This window comes from Nycticebus coucang, chromosome 20 (assembly GCF_027406575.1).
Source record: "Nycticebus coucang isolate mNycCou1 chromosome 20, mNycCou1.pri, whole genome shotgun sequence".
Classification (NCBI taxonomy): Eukaryota; Metazoa; Chordata; class Mammalia; order Primates; family Lorisidae; genus Nycticebus; species Nycticebus coucang.
The window spans coordinates 26,038,373-26,054,089 of record NC_069799.1 but is presented as its reverse complement, the minus strand read 5'-3'; the positions used below and the strand labels follow the sequence as shown (position 1 = coordinate 26,054,089).

General features: G+C 40.7%; 1 protein-coding gene across 14 annotated transcripts in view; it reads right to left on the bottom strand.

The window, feature by feature from the left end:
* The window catches only part of PGBD2 (piggyBac transposable element derived 2), a 33,648-nt gene that overhangs the window by 14,019 nt on the left and 3,912 nt on the right, over positions 1 to 15,717 (bottom strand). For 5 of the 14 annotated variants that reach the window (XM_053573325.1, XM_053573328.1, XM_053573333.1 and 2 more), the window contains 2 exons: positions 15,101 to 15,191; positions 8,420 to 8,494 (listed from right to left, as the gene is read on the bottom strand). The gene's annotated coding sequence lies outside the window, so the exon portion shown is untranslated. Of the gene's footprint in view, positions 1 to 8,419; positions 8,495 to 15,100; positions 15,204 to 15,717 lie in introns of all 14 variants that reach the window. The other 9 variants (XM_053573322.1, XM_053573330.1, XM_053573326.1 and 6 more) reach the window with 3 other exon arrangements.

Here is a 15,717-nt window from a genome sequence, read left to right as displayed (position 1 = left end):
AAAATGCTACGAAAGCTATGTTAACTAGTGTGATGAAAATGTGTCAAATGATCTATGAACCAAGTGTATGGTGCCCCATGATAATACTAATGTACACAGCTATGATTTAATAAAAATAAATAAATAAAATAAATAAATAAATAAAAGAAAAAAGAAATAAAAAAATAAATAAAGAAGAAGAATAAGAAAAAACAATCTAGAAATTCTGGAGCTCTAAAATACAATTACTGAGCTACTGCTGCCCTGGTTCCCAAGCCAGACAAAGTCATTAAAGGGAAAGAACTAAAGGCCAGGAGGAAAATGGTAGACTAGAGCCTACCAGCACACTTGCTGCTCCCAAGGAAACTGGGCAAAGGTACAGGCAACTGCCTCCATTAGAACCACTCTTCTCTTCGCAGAAATAGGAGCATGAAAGTGCAGAGAGGCAACACAAGACACTCAATAAAGAAAAAGGAAAGGCAAACTTCTAGAAAGCAGGTGACAGGAAGAAACATGATAAGCCTTGGGTCCGTGGGGGGGACAACAGAGACTTAGAGCACCCCACCACTCTATTGGCCCTGCCCAGCTGTGCTTCACACTGCTGCCAGGCCTGACTGACCAGTCTGAAAGGTGCAGCAGGGATCAGACAGCAGCTAAAGCAGCCTGCGCTACCAGGTTAACCACACCAGACCTCCACTGAGGGTGTGGAGAGGGGCTCCATATGCCATACCTGATAACTTGAAACCAAATGCTCCCCCACAAAGTACAAAGGGAGCTGAACACAAGAACAGGGAAGGACGGCAGGGCACAGCAGGCCCTGAAATGAGAGGCAGCAGGTGGTGGGTTCTCTACAGGCAGGTCCTATTAAGGGTATGGCAAGCTCCATGACCTGGGGCTTCTGAGACTAACAACAGCCAGCCAGACTTACCATTCCAGCAGCCCTAGGGCCTGCTGAGGATACCAGAAGGGCAGATAAAACTGCCACTTAGTTTCAAGCAGGTCCAGAAAGGGGCATGGTGAGTTCCTGCCCCCAAGGGCTTTGCAAATGACATCAGTGTCCAGAATTTGGCATCCAGTCCTGAAACCCACTAAGGCGGGCCAAAGAAATAACAAACTGTACCCCTAGCTTCTGGCAAGCCCAGAAAAAGGCATGGTGACAGAACTGGACAGATGTTTCAAGCAGAAACTAAATAAAGAAATAATGGACTTTGCCAGGCATGGTGGCTCACACCTGTAATTCCAGCACTGTGGGAGGCTGAGACAGGAGGATTGCTTGAGCTCAGGAGTTTGAGGATTGTCTGAGTGAGAATGAGACACCAATTCATGAAAAAAATTGAAAATCCCAGTGGCTTCAGAGGCTGAAGCAGCAGGATGCCCACAGCCCGAGTGTGAGGTTGCAGTTAGCTACAACACCACTGCACTCTGCTTAGGGCATAGGGTAGCACTCCGTCTCAACAAAAAAAAAAAAAAAAAAAGGAAAAAGAAAAAGAAATAATGGACTTAAATACAACTCAGAACAAAAAGGCTTAACACGGGCGGCGCCTGTGGCTCAAGGAGTAGGGCATCGGTCCCACATGCTGGAGGTGGCAGGTTCAAACCTAGCCCCGGCCAAAAAACCGAAAAAAAAAAAAAAAAAAGGCTTAACAGATATATACAGAACACTTCACCTCAATACCACTGAATATATATTCTTCTCATCAGCTCATAGATCTTCTCTAAGACTAAGCATGTCCTAGGATACAATAAATCCTCAACAATTAGACCTTGCATCTTCACAGACCACAAGTAATAAAAGTAAACTCAATTCCAACAGAAACACACATCCCCAAAGGAAGTCATGGATACTAAACAACCTTCAGCTGGACAACAGCTGGGTCAAGGAAATGATAAGAAAGGAAATCATTAGATTTTTCAAACAAAATAACAATGAAGCCACAAGCCATCAAAACTTGTGGGATAGTGCAAAAGCAATCCTAAAAGGAGAATTAATTGCATTAAATGCTCACATCCAGAAGTCGGAAAGAGTGCAAATCAACAATCAAATGAATCATCTCAAAGAATTGGAAACAGAGGAGCAATCCAATCCCAAACCTAGTAGAAGAAAATAAATAACCAAAATTAGATCAAAACTAAATGAAACTGAGAACAAAAGAACCATTCAGAATATTAAGGGGGGAAAAAGTTGGTTCTCTGAAAAAATAAATAAAATCAATAACTCTTTGGCCAGACTAACTAGGAACAGAAAATTGAGGTCTCTAATAACCCAAATCAGAAACAAAAAAGGGGGGAAATAACAACAGATACTACAAAAAATCATCACCGAATACTACAAAAAACTCTATGCCCAGAAATTCAAAGATGCAGAGGAAATGGACCAATTCCCTGAATCACACTACCTCCCTAGACTCAACCAGGAAGAAACAGAACTCTTGAACAAACCAATATCAAGCAGCAAAATTGAGACCAGCAAAAAGTATCCAAAAAAAAAAAAAAAAGCCTGGAAGTCCTTTAAAGAAGAGCTTGTACCTATACTGCAAAACCTGTTTCAAAACACTGAGGAGGAAAGAACCCTCCCCAACTCCATCTATGAAGCAAGTATCAAGGATACTTGATACAAAATCCAAGAAAGGACTCAACAAAAAAGAAAACTACAGACTAATACCATTAATAAATATTGATACAAAAATACTCAATAAAATCCTAACAAATAGAATTCAGCTACACATTAAAAAAATAAGCCCAGGTGGGCTTCATCCAAGGGATGCAAAGCTGATTCAATATACACAAATCCATAAATGTAATTCCACCACATAAATAAAATCAAAAACAAAGACCATATGATTCTCTCAATTGATGCAGAAAAAGCATTTGACAAAATTCAGCATCCTTTTCTGACAAGAACATACGAAAATAAGCATAGATGGCACATTTCTTAAACTGATGGAAGCCATTTATGACAAACCCACAGCAAACATCATACTAAATGGAGAAAAACTAAAAAGATTTTCACTTAAAACTGGAACCAGACAAGGATGTAGTGCCACTATTATTCAACATTGTGCTGGAAGGTCTAGCCAATGTAATCAGGCAAGAGAAGGAGATCGAGGATATTCAAACAAGGACAGAGGAAATCAAACTATTACTCTTCAGTGACAATTTGGTATTATACTTAGAAAATCCCAAAAATTCAACCATGAGACTCCTGGAAGTGATCAAGAAATACAGCGATGTCTCAGGATATAAAATCAAGGACCACAAATCAGTAGGCCTTATATAGACTGACAACAGACAAGTTGAGAATAAAATCAAAGATGTAATACCCTTCATAATAATTCCAAAGAAAATGAAATACTTTGGTATTTATTTAACAAAGGATGTGAAGGATCTCTACAGAGAGAACTATGAATGAGAAAAGAAACAGCAGAGATGGGCAGCGCCTGTGGCTCAGTCAGTAGGGGGCCAGCCCCATATACCGAGGGTGGCGGGTTCAAACCTGGCCTGGCCAAATTGCAACAAAAAAATAGCCACGCATTGTGGTGGGCGCCTGTAGTCTCAGCTACTCAGGCGGCTGAGGCAAGACAATAGCCTAGGCCCAGGAATTGGGAGGTTGCTATGAGGTGTGTGACGCCATGGCACTCTACCAAGGATGATAAAGTGAGACTTTGTCTCAAAAAGAAAAAGAAACAGCACAGAATGTTAACAAATGGAAGAACATACTGTGTTCATGGCTGGGAAGAATCAAATTATTTTTGTTTGTTTTGTTTTTGTTTTTTGTCGTCGTTGTTTTGGCCGGGGCTGGGTTTGAACCCGCCACCTCCAGCATATGGGGCCAGCGCCCTACTCCTTTGAGCCACAGGTGCTGCCCTAGAATCAACATCGTTAATGTCTACACTACCCAAAGCAATCTACAGATTTACTGCAATCGCCATTCAAATTCCATTGTCATACATTGAAGACTTGAAAAAACAGGTCTTCATTTCTCATGGAATCAGAAAAAAAAACAAACAGCTAACACAAGTTTATGAAATAAGAACAAAACTGGAGGCATCATGTTACCAGATTTCAGGTTATACTATAAGTCCATAGTGATCAAAACAGCCTAGCAATGGCATAAAAATAGAACATAGATCTATAGATCAAAACAGAGAACCTAGAGATGAAACAAGCCTCATATCACCACCATCTGATCTTCGATAAAGCAAATAAAAGCATACACTGGGGAAAAGAATCCCTGTTTAAAAAACAGTGCTGGGAAAACTGATTAGCCAAAAGTAGAAAACTGAAACTGGACCCACACTTTTCACCACTTACAAAAATTAACTTACAATAGATAAAAGATTTAAACTTAAGACACGAAACTATAAAAACTCTAGAAGAAAGTGTAAGAAAAACCCTTAAAGGTATTAGCCTGGGGAAAAAATTAATTTAGAAGACCCTAAAGGCAATCACAATAACAACAAAAATAAAGAAATTGGACCTGATCAAGTTAAAAAGCTTCTGCACAGCTAAGGGCATGATCAACAAAGCAAAGAGACATCGTTCAGAATGGGCGAAGACATTTGCATGCTATGAATCCAACAAAGGACTAATAACCAGCATCTACAAAGAACTTAAGCAAATCAACAGAAAAAGAGCAAATGACCCCATTAAAATCTGGGCACAAGACATAAATGGAACCTTTTCTCATGAGGACAAATGGCCAACAAATTCATGAGAAAATACTCATTGTCCGTAATTATCAAAGAAATGCAAATCAAAACCATTTTTAGGTATCACCTAACCCCAGTGAGAATGGCCCTCATCACAAGATCCCAAAGCAACAGATGCTGGTGTGGGTACGGAGAGAAGGGAACACTCATGCATTACTGATAGGACTGCAAACTACTACAGTGCTACAGAAGGAGGTGTGGAGTGCGGACTGTGAGGTGGCAAAACTTCCACCGCCCAGGAGGAGGTGTGTTCAAAGAACAGCCCCCAACTGTTTCTTCTCCCCTCCTAAAACAACAATAGTTCTTTTTCCTTGCTCCCTCTGCCAGAAGTCAAGTAGCTTCTATATACTTTTCTATCTTTTGCCTAAAAGCACATAACACTCTCTCCGTAAAGTTAATCTTTCCCCCATGTACTATTACTTCCCCCTCAACCTTGTAAAATGAAAATATTCCCACTTGCTTTCCTTGCTGATTTGCAACATTTTTAAAATAAGTAACCTTGTTTAGTAACCTTGTTCATAGTTGGGTGCTGGCTACAGTCTGCACCAGACCTTCTGATCCTATCTCTTTATTTTTTATTTAATCTATGTCTCTTGCATGATTTATTTTCTCAATTCCCCGCCATTCCCCCTCTGGTTTGTTTACTCTTCCTGCTGGTTTGTGAAAAAGTAGTATGGAGAACTACTAAAGAACTTAAAGAACTAAAGTAGACCTATAATTTGATCCTGCAATCGTTATCCACCCAGAAGAAAAAAAGTTATTTTATTACAAGGACATTTGCAATAGAATGTTTATAGCAGCCCAATTTAAAAACACAAAGATATAGACACAACCCAAGTGCCCTTCAAAACATGAACAGATTAATAAACAGTGGTATTTGTATACCATGGAATACTATTCAGCCATAAAAAAGATGGATACTTTGTACCTTTGTTACAACTCAGATAGATTTGGAGAATACTCCCCTAAGTAAAATATCCCAAGGCAAAATCAAGCAGTCCCATGTACTCAATACTAAGTTAAAATACGTAGATTAACAACGTGCACACGTGAGAGAAAAACTGGATTAAATTCAAGAAGAGGGAGAGTAGAGGGTCTGTTACATTTCCACCTAATGAGCACAATGTATGGGTAAACGGCTCACCTACTGGTGAAAGTCAAAACTACAACTCAGACTTTACCTTACAAACACAATCAATGTAACCTAAATTACATGCCCCCTCATATTAATTTGAATTTTTTTTGTTGTTGTTGTTGTAGAGACAGAGTCTCACTTTTTCGCCCTTGGTAGAGTGCCGTGGCATCACACAGCTCACAGCAACCTCCAACTGCTGGGCTTAGGTGAATCTCTTGCCTCAGCCTCCCAGTAGCTGGGACTACAGGCGCCCGCCACAAAACCTGGCTATTTTGTTGTTGTTGAAGTTTGGCCAGGGCCAGGTTTGAACTCGCCACCCTCGGTATATGGGGCTGGCACCCTACCCACTGAGCCACAGGCGCTATCCAATCTTAAATATTTTAAGAAGAGGATATTATAACTACATGCAATTCCAGAGCTTATTGGATCAATCTCATGGATGATTTTGAATTATGAATATTAGAATACTGATTCAGCATTAAATCTCATTAAAATTAATTGATATGGAAAGATGGAAATATTTGGGTAAATAATGCTGGTTACCTATTAAGCAGTACAAAAAGACCTCATTATGTTAATCTTTATATATGTAGACATTAGTAATCTCTCATTATTGTGATTATGAAAATATTAGTGTTTAATTTTCAGTGGAATATACATTTTGAAACAAACTGATAATGCATTCTAATAATTAACTTTGATTACTAAAGATCAAAAAAAAATAGAAAAACTAAAAGCCAATATTCCTGATTAATATCAAATGCAAAAATCCTCTATAAAATCCTCTATAAACTGAATTTTCAACAGCACATTAAAAGGATTATATGCCACAACAAAATGGGATTTACTCCTGCAAGGCAGGACAGTGTGACAAGCAGAAATCAATGTAATACACCACATTAACAAGATGAAAGACAAAAACATGTCAATTGATACAGAAAATGCTTTTGACAAGGTTCAACATATTTTCACAATAAAAGACATTCCACATTAAGGTTCCTGGTTTTAATTTTTTAAATAAAAAAGATCTTATAGAATAAGACTATAAAAAAAGAAAAATTTTTTTACAACTATACAATGTGTTGGTATTTTAAGCTAAGTGTAATTATGAGAGTTAAAAAGTTAAAAAAAATTAAAACTTTATAAAGAGGTTATAGTAAGCTAGGATTAGTTTACTATTTTTTTTTTTTTTGACAGAGTCTCACTTCGTCACCCTTGGTAGGGTGCCATGGCATCACAGCTCACAGCAGCCTCAAACTCTTTGACTTACACAATTGTCTTGCCTTACCCTCCCAAGTAGCTGGGACTACAGGTGCCCGCCACAATGCCCAGCTATTTTTAGAGATGAGATATCACTCTGGCTCAGGCTGGTCTTGAACCTGGAGCTCAGGCAATCCACCCACCTCAGCCTCCCAGGTGCTAGGATTACAGGCATGAGCCACCACGCCCAAACTTAGTTTACTACTGAAGAAAAACATTTTTTTTTTTTTTTTTTTTGTAGAGACAGAGTCTCACTGTACCGCCCTCGGGTAGAGTGCCCTGGCGTCACACGGCTCACAGCAACCTCTAACTCTTGGGCTTACGCGATTCTCTTGCCTCAGCCTCCCGAGCAGCTGGGACTACAGGCGCCCGCCACAACGCCCAGCTATTTTTTTGTTGCAGTTTGGCAGGGGCTGGGTTTGAACCCACCACCCTCGGCATATGGGGCTGGCGCCCTACTCACTGAGCCACAGGCGCCGCCCAACATATCTGGTGTAGCCTAAGGGTACAGTGTTTATAGAGTCTGCAGTAGTGAACAGTAACATCCTTGGCCTTCACACTCACTCCCACTCACCCAGAACACTTCCAGTCCTGCAAGCTCCATTCATAGCAAATGCCCTATATAGGTATACTGTTTTTTATCTTTTAATTCTGTATTTTTCCTGTACCATTCCTATGTTTATATATGTTTACATACAAATATTTACAATTTAGATATGTTTAGAGAACAGATACCATCGTGTTACAGCTGCCTACCATACTCAGTACAGTGCTATGCTGAACAGCAGTGGTTCTCAACCTGTGGGTTGCGACCGCTTTGTAACAATGAAACTACATCCTGCTTGTCAGATATTTACATTACGATTCATAACAGTAGCAAAATTACACTTATGAAGTAGCAACAAAAATAATTTTATGGTTGGGGGTCACCACAGCATGAGGAACTGTATTAAAGGGTTGCAACATTAGGAGGCATTAGGAAGGTTGAGAACCACTGCAGACCAACAAGCTACACCACACACCCTAAGTGTGCAGTAGGCTTTATCATCAAGGTTTGTATAAATATACTCTGTGATAGTCGCACAATGACAGAATCACCTAACAACACATTTCTCAAGTGTGATACTAGTACGAAAACAGACCAATGGGAGAGAAGCCCAGAAATAAACCCTTACATACATATATGGTCAGGTAATCTTCAGAAAAGTTTCTAAGACCATTCAACAAATGGTGTGGGGACGAATGGATATCCACATGCAAAAGAATGAAGCGTGACCCTTACCTTTCAATATATACAAAAATGAACTCAAAGTGGGCCAGGCGCAGTCACTCATACCTGTCATCTCAGCACTTTGGGAGGCCACAGCCAAAGGATCACCTGAGGCCTGGGTGACACAACAAGACCCCATCTCTACAAAAAATAAAAAATAAGTAAATTAGCCAGGTGTGGAGGCACGTACCTATAATCCTAGCTACTCAGGAGCCTGAGGCAGGAAAATAGCTTAATGCCAGGAATTCAAGGTTACAGTGAGCTATGATTATGCCACTGCACTCCAGCCTTGGTGATGGTGTGAGACAGTATCTCAAAAAAAAGAAAAAGGATTCAAAATCGATCAAAGACCTATATGTGCGAGCTAAAATTGTAACACTCTTAGAAGAAAACATGGGAGAAAATCTTGGATACAGGACAGATGGAGCTGAGGGGTGGACCTGCCACCTCTGCTCTGGTGGTATTGATGCCCTGGTGTTGGTGTCCTGGCAGCCAGCAGAGGAACCAGTGGGCTGGCAGGTAGGTGTGGGGGGTAAGGGGGCAGAAGGCTCCAGTAGCCAGAGGGACCAGACAACTGCTAGAAAGACACCAGCACCTTAATGTCTCCCTCTCCTTGCACTTGCAGCTGAACAGGGAACCCCCATTTCCCAGGCCTGGTCAATTTCATTTAAGTTTCCTAGGCCTGATCAAGTTCATGTAGGTTTCCTAGGCCTAGAAACCAAAGGGATTGTATCCATTCATTTGTTAGGCCAAATGTAACTACAGAGGACCCACAACCATATATATACCCCTAGAGAAAGAGAGAGACTGATACAGAGAGAGCGCTTTCTTCCCACTTGGGTTTTTCTCTCCGTCAGGAGCTTTGGTGTTTTTTTCTCTGTACTCTTTTCCGTAAAATAAATCCTGGCTTACCACTGATCTGTGCTCTGTGGAGTCAGTTTTCGAATCACCAAGACTAAGGTCCTACTAAAGATGAAATTCCCGTATCATCTCCATGACACTAGATTTAGCAAAAATTTCTTGTCTGTGACACCAAAGGCACAGACAACAAAAGCAAAAATGACAAACTGGACTACATCAAACTTAAAAACTTTCTTGCATCAAAGGATACAACAATAGAGTGAAAGGACAATCTATGGAATTGGAGAAAATATCTGCAAATCATTTATTTGATAAGGGGTTAATATCCCAAAAATATAAAAAATTCACATAAATTAACAAAAACACAAGTAACTCAGTTAAAATATGGGCAAAGGATCTGAGTAGACCTTTCTCCAAAGAAGATAAATGAATGACAATAAGAATATGAAAAGATGCTCAATCCTACTAAACATTAGAAAAATATTTAAATTAAAAAAAAAAAACAGAAAATGACATGTCAGTGAGAATGTAGTGAAACTGGAACCCCTTGTGTACTGCTGACAAGTCTATAAAATGATCCATGCACTGATTATAAAATGATCCATGAACTATGGAAAAAGGAATTAAAAATAGAATTACCATATACAAATCAGGAATCACCACTTCTAGGTATATAGCCAAAGAATTAAAACCAGGAACTCAAAAGAGACCTATCCACCCATTTTCAAAGCAGCAGTATTCACAATAACCAAGAAGCAGAAACAAGTCAAGGGTCAATTGATGGATGAACAGAATTGACAGTCACCATGGAATATTATTCAGACTTAAAAAGAAAGGAAATCCTGCTGAACATGCTATAACATATGAGGTCAGACAATTAAGTTTGCAAACCTGTCCTAAGAAAAGTACTTTTGAAGAGTATACTAGGCACTGACATTGGTGCATACCTTACCAAGGGAAGTACTTCAAAGGTGACCATAGCAATGAGGTATGTTCAGCAATGAGGTATACAGCACTTTTTCTAGGATGAGTTTGCGAACTGAATTTCAGATCTCATACATAAATCTCATGAACATTATATTAGTGAAATAAGCCAACTAAAAAAAGAAATAAAACATGGTACATATGGGCAGCGCCTGTGGCTCAGTGAGTAGGGCACCAGCCCCATATACCGAGGGTAGGGGGTTCACACCAGGCCCCAGCCAAACTGCAACAAAAAAATAGCCAGGCGTTGTGGTGAGTGCCTACAGTCCCAGCTACTTGGGAGGCTGAGGCAAGAGAATCACTTAAGCCCAAGAAACTGGAGGTTGCTGTGAGCTGTGATGCGACAGCACTCTACCGAGGATGACAAAGTGAGACTCTGTCTCTAAAAAAAAAAAAAAAACATGGTACATATGTAGGAGGTAATATACACATGTATTCCATGTATACAAATATGAGGTAAAGTAACCAAACTCACAGAAATACAAAGTAGAATGCTGGTTACCAGAAACTAAAGGAGGAATGGGGAGTTGTTGTTTAACGGGTATAGTTGTAGTTCTGTAAGATCAAAAAGTTCTGTGGAGCAGGTGGGCACAGTGGCTCAAGCCTGTAATCCCAGAAACTGGGGAGGCTGAGGCAAAAGGATCCCTGAAGGTTAGGAGTTCAAGACTAGCCTGGGCAACACAGCAAGAGCTCATTTCTTTTTTATTTTTTTTTTAAATTTTTTTTTTTTTTTTTTTTTTATAGAGACAGAGTCTCACTGTACCGCCCTCAGGTAGAGTGCCGTGGCGTCACATGGCTCACAGCAACCTCTAACTCCTGGGCTTACGCGATTCTCTTGCCTCAGCCTCCCGAGTAGCTGGGACTACAGGCACCCGCCACAATGCCTGGCTAGCAAGAGCTCATTTCTAAAAAGATTTTAAGGGCCGGGTGAGGTGGCTCACGACTATAATCCTAGCACTTTGTGAGGCCAAGGCAGGTGGACTGCCTGAGCTCACATATTTAACACCAGCCTAAGCCAGAACAAGACCCTGTCTCTAAAAAGCAGCTGGGTGTTGTGGTGGGTAACTGTAGTCCCTGCTACTTGAGAGGCTGAGGTAAGAGAATTGCCCAGGAATCTGAGGTTGCTGTGAGCTATGATGCCACAGCACTCTACCAAGGGCAACAAAATGAGACTCTGCATCAAAAAAAAATAAAACAGGCTTGGCGCCTGTAGCTCAGTGACTAGGGTGCCAGCCACATACACCGGAGCTAGCGGGTTCGAACCCAGCCTGGGCCTGCCAAACAACAATAACAACTATAACCAAAAAATAGCCGGGTGTTATGGCGGATGCCTTTAGTCCCAGCTTCTTGGGAGGCGGAGGCAAGAGAATCACTTAAGCCCAAGAGTTGGATGTTGCTGTGAACTGTGACGCCACGGCACTCTACCGAGGATGACATAGTGAGACTCTGTCTCAAAAATAAATAAATAAATAATCCATGAATAAATGAATAATATATGGCTCTGCACCCGTAGCACAGTGGTTATGACGCCAGCCACATACACCTAAAGTGGCAGGTTCAAACCTGGCCTGGGCCAGCTAACCAACAACGACAACTGCAACGAGAAATAGCCAGGCATTGTGGCGGGTGCCTGTAGTCCCAGGTACTTGGGAGGCTGAGGCAAGAACATCATTTGAGCCCAGGAGTTGGAGGTTGCTGTAAGCTGTGATGCCACAGCACTCTACCAAGGGTGACATAGTGAAACTCTAAATAAATAAATAAGTAAAATGATTTTAGGAAATTAGCCAGGTATAGTAAGCACATACCTGTAGTCCCAGATACTCAGAAGGCTAAGGCAGGAGACTCGCTTGAGCCCCCCAGCAGTTTGAGGCTACAGTGAGCTGATGTTCTATGATAGGGCCACTGCACTCCGAACTAGGCCACAGAACGAAACCCTGTCTCTTAAGAAACAAAAGGGTTCCAGAGACGGGCTGCACGATACAGTGAATATACTTAACACTACTGAATTATGCACTTAAATGTTATAAATTGTATGAGTTTTTTTACCACAAGGTAAAAATTTTTAAAGAAATTAAAACAAAATAAAAAGAGAAGTGTTACCAGAAAAAAAGAGGGTGACTATATAGTGAGAAAAGGTTTAATCAGGAAAATACAATAATTTTAAACTTGTGTGCAATATACAAAATAATAAAAATTAACATAAAATAGAACTAGTTAACAAAAATATAGATAAATGACAAATCAATCGTAACAGATTTCCATATACTTCTCTCAACTACTGATGATCAAACCAACAAAATTAGTACTGTGACTTGACCAGCAGAACTGACATTCTGATATAAACAAGCTAATACTTTCCAAAATGATACATAGGTTCAATATAATTTCAAGGAACAACTTTTTTTCTGGGGCAGCGCCTGTGGCTCAAGGAGTAGGGCGCCGGCCCATATGCCGGAGGTGGCGGGTTCAAACCTAGCCCCGGCCAAAAAACAAAACAAAACAAAAAAAAAAAAACAACTTTTTTTCTGTTTTTTCATGTGTAGAATTTGACAAGGTGACTCTGTGATATGAAAGCACTGGGGACCAAGACCCACTATTACACCCTGGAAGAACAGAACAGGGAGGGGGACTTGCCCTTACTATAAAGGCATTATTCTAAAGCAGAAGTAATTAAGATAGAATGCTTAGCATGAAGATAAGCAAACAAACTAGAGAAAGCCTACAGATAAACTACAAACGTACAGATATTTGGAGTTATGACAAAGTGGACATCATATCATTGAGGACAAATTGAAGGAATAACAAACGGTCTTAGAACTACTTGTTATTCATAGAAAAAAATAAACTGAATCTTTAGTTCAAGACATACAGAAAAATTCATTTCAGGTAGATGAAAAGCATAAATGTAAAAAGCCAAACTGCAAATCTTTTAGAAAATCATATGCAAGAATATCTTTATGGTTAGAGAAGGATATTTTAAACAAGAAATGAGCATCAACCATGAAGAAAATGACTGATACCACATTTAAATCAAGAACTTTTCTGTTGGGCGGCGCCTGTGGCTCAGTCGATAAGGCGCCGGCCCCATATACTGAGGGTGACGGGTTCAAGCCCGGCCCCGGCCAAACTGCAACCAAAAAATAGCTGGGCGTTGTGGCGGGCGCCTGTAGTCCCAGCTACTCGGGAGGCTGAGGCAAGAGAATCACCTAAGCCCAGGAGTTGGAGGTTGCTGTGAGCTGTGGGAGGCCACGGCACTCTACCGAGGGCCATAAAGTGAGACTCTGTCTCTACAAAAAAAAAAAAAAAAAGAACTTTTCTGTTTACCATTAGAAATGCATCAACAAGAGATATCTGCAACAAATGCAAAGGATTTATATCTAGGATATGTCAAAAACGAAGATGTGAAAAATATAATAAAATCCCAGAAACCATTAAAGGAAGGACAAATACCACAATAGGAAAATGGTAGTAGACAACCATGAAAATACATTCAATCTCATTACTATTTAAGAAATAAAAATTAAAACCACAGTAAGATGTCATTTCACATGTACCAAGTTGGAAAAACCTTTAAAAGGCGAATGTTATCAAGTGTTGAAACAGACAATAAGTCATCTGAAAGGAGTATAAACAGCATTGTAGCAGCCATCCTTCACAGCTGAGCAAACGTACACCCCATCACCAGCAGTCCATTCCAAATGCCTACTCTGAAACAAGGTCCTCAGCCTCAGCATTGGCATTGGGGATGTGAGCAGGGAAGACAGAGGAGGTTGCAGGGCTAAAGAGGCTGAAACACATTTCAGGATGTTAGCGGCATGTCTGACCGCTATCCACTAGACGCCAGTAGTATCCTACTTCTCGGTTATGACAACCAAGTGTCTCCCTTTCTCCCACCCTCCACATCCTCCCCCTCAGCTCTCTAGAGCCACTGTCCCAAAAGAATTACTCTCTCTGTGTGCTAGGAGACCCTGACAAGAACACAGTAGCAGAAAATTAGAGACAGCCCAAATGGCCTCCCATAGAGTGAAGGATGGAACACAGCAAAGATAGGGAATGAAAAGCTCAGCCACACCTGCACAAATGAACCTCAAAAGCACATTGTGCAAAAAACCAGAAAACCGTCTTTATGAGTTCATTAATAAGGGTCAAAAAGTTAAGCAAAATTAAAAGTACATTATCTGGAGATGCATACATACGCACAGTAAAACTACAAAGGAAAGCAAGGAAATGATTAAGAGGAACTTGAGGACAGCAGTTACCTCTGAAGACAAAAGATACGACTGTGGCAGATACAAGTAGCTTACGGGAGTTTCTAACCTTTTTTTTCTCCTACACATTGGAAGAAGAGTTGTCCTGGGCCACACATTAAATACATAAACACTAACAAAAGCTGATAAGCAAAAAAAAGAGTCACTGTATACGTTTTGCAACCTGTGACACCACAGATAAGTAAAATGGTCCTCAAATTATCGGCATGTGGCCCATTGCCTGCAGGTTGGACATCCCTGAAGGTTTGATAAGAAGGTTCTATTTCTTAAACTGAATAGGATATTCAGAGTTTCTTCATAACACTGTAAACTGTTCCTGTGCATTTTGTATATTTTGGCATATATTTCATATATTTTTGTACATATGTTTTTACACACACGGAGGCACAAGGGTGCATGCAAACAAACACCTCAGTAAAATACTCTCAGGCTGACCCCAGAAGTGCCTAAGACAGACCACTGCTCTTCAGTGACCTGGGGTCCCAGCACAGCCACCTACAGTGCCCCAGAGCACATACATTTACACAGATGTAAAGAGAAAAGCAGAACAGTCTCTTCCCCATTCAACAGTCTGGACCTCTTATAAGAGGACCTTCTACAAGATTCCTTATAGAATATTTATAAAATTGTTTACCTGAATTTTCTCAAGGTCCAGTCAATGTCCCAAGTTCACAAGGGTCTCTGAGCACCATTTCTGGTCAGCTTGACATCACCTCCTCTAGGACCTATGAGGAAAGCTCACCACATAATGAGAACTGTGAGTTCCAGACATCATAAAGACGAACTTCCACAAGAGAGCCCCACAAATACAGGTGTGCAGCCACAACGTCCATGGGGCTCTGGCCTCTCTCTGTTCTCATCGCCTCGGCACAAACACAGGCTCGCTATAGGCAAGTGCCAGGCATGAGAAGACTTCAGTCCTTCAACCTCCCCCGCACTCCCCACTCACATGTCAGTAGCCCAGTAAAAATGTGGAATACAGAGCCACAGTAACAAGTTGTGTGACTTTAGCAACTCACTCATCGTCCCTCTGCTCTTGTCTCCTTACTGGTGTAAAAGGATCATCATAGTACCAACCCTCCTTGGTTTGTAAAAACAATAAGAACCCAAATGTGGAAAGCACATGCAACAGGCCTGACTTCACAAATGTCAGCTGTCATTTCAAATCCACACCTCTCACAATTCCAAGCCAAAAATGCTTAGAAAACAACATTTTTTTTTCAAAACTTTATGACAAACTCTTTGGCAGCA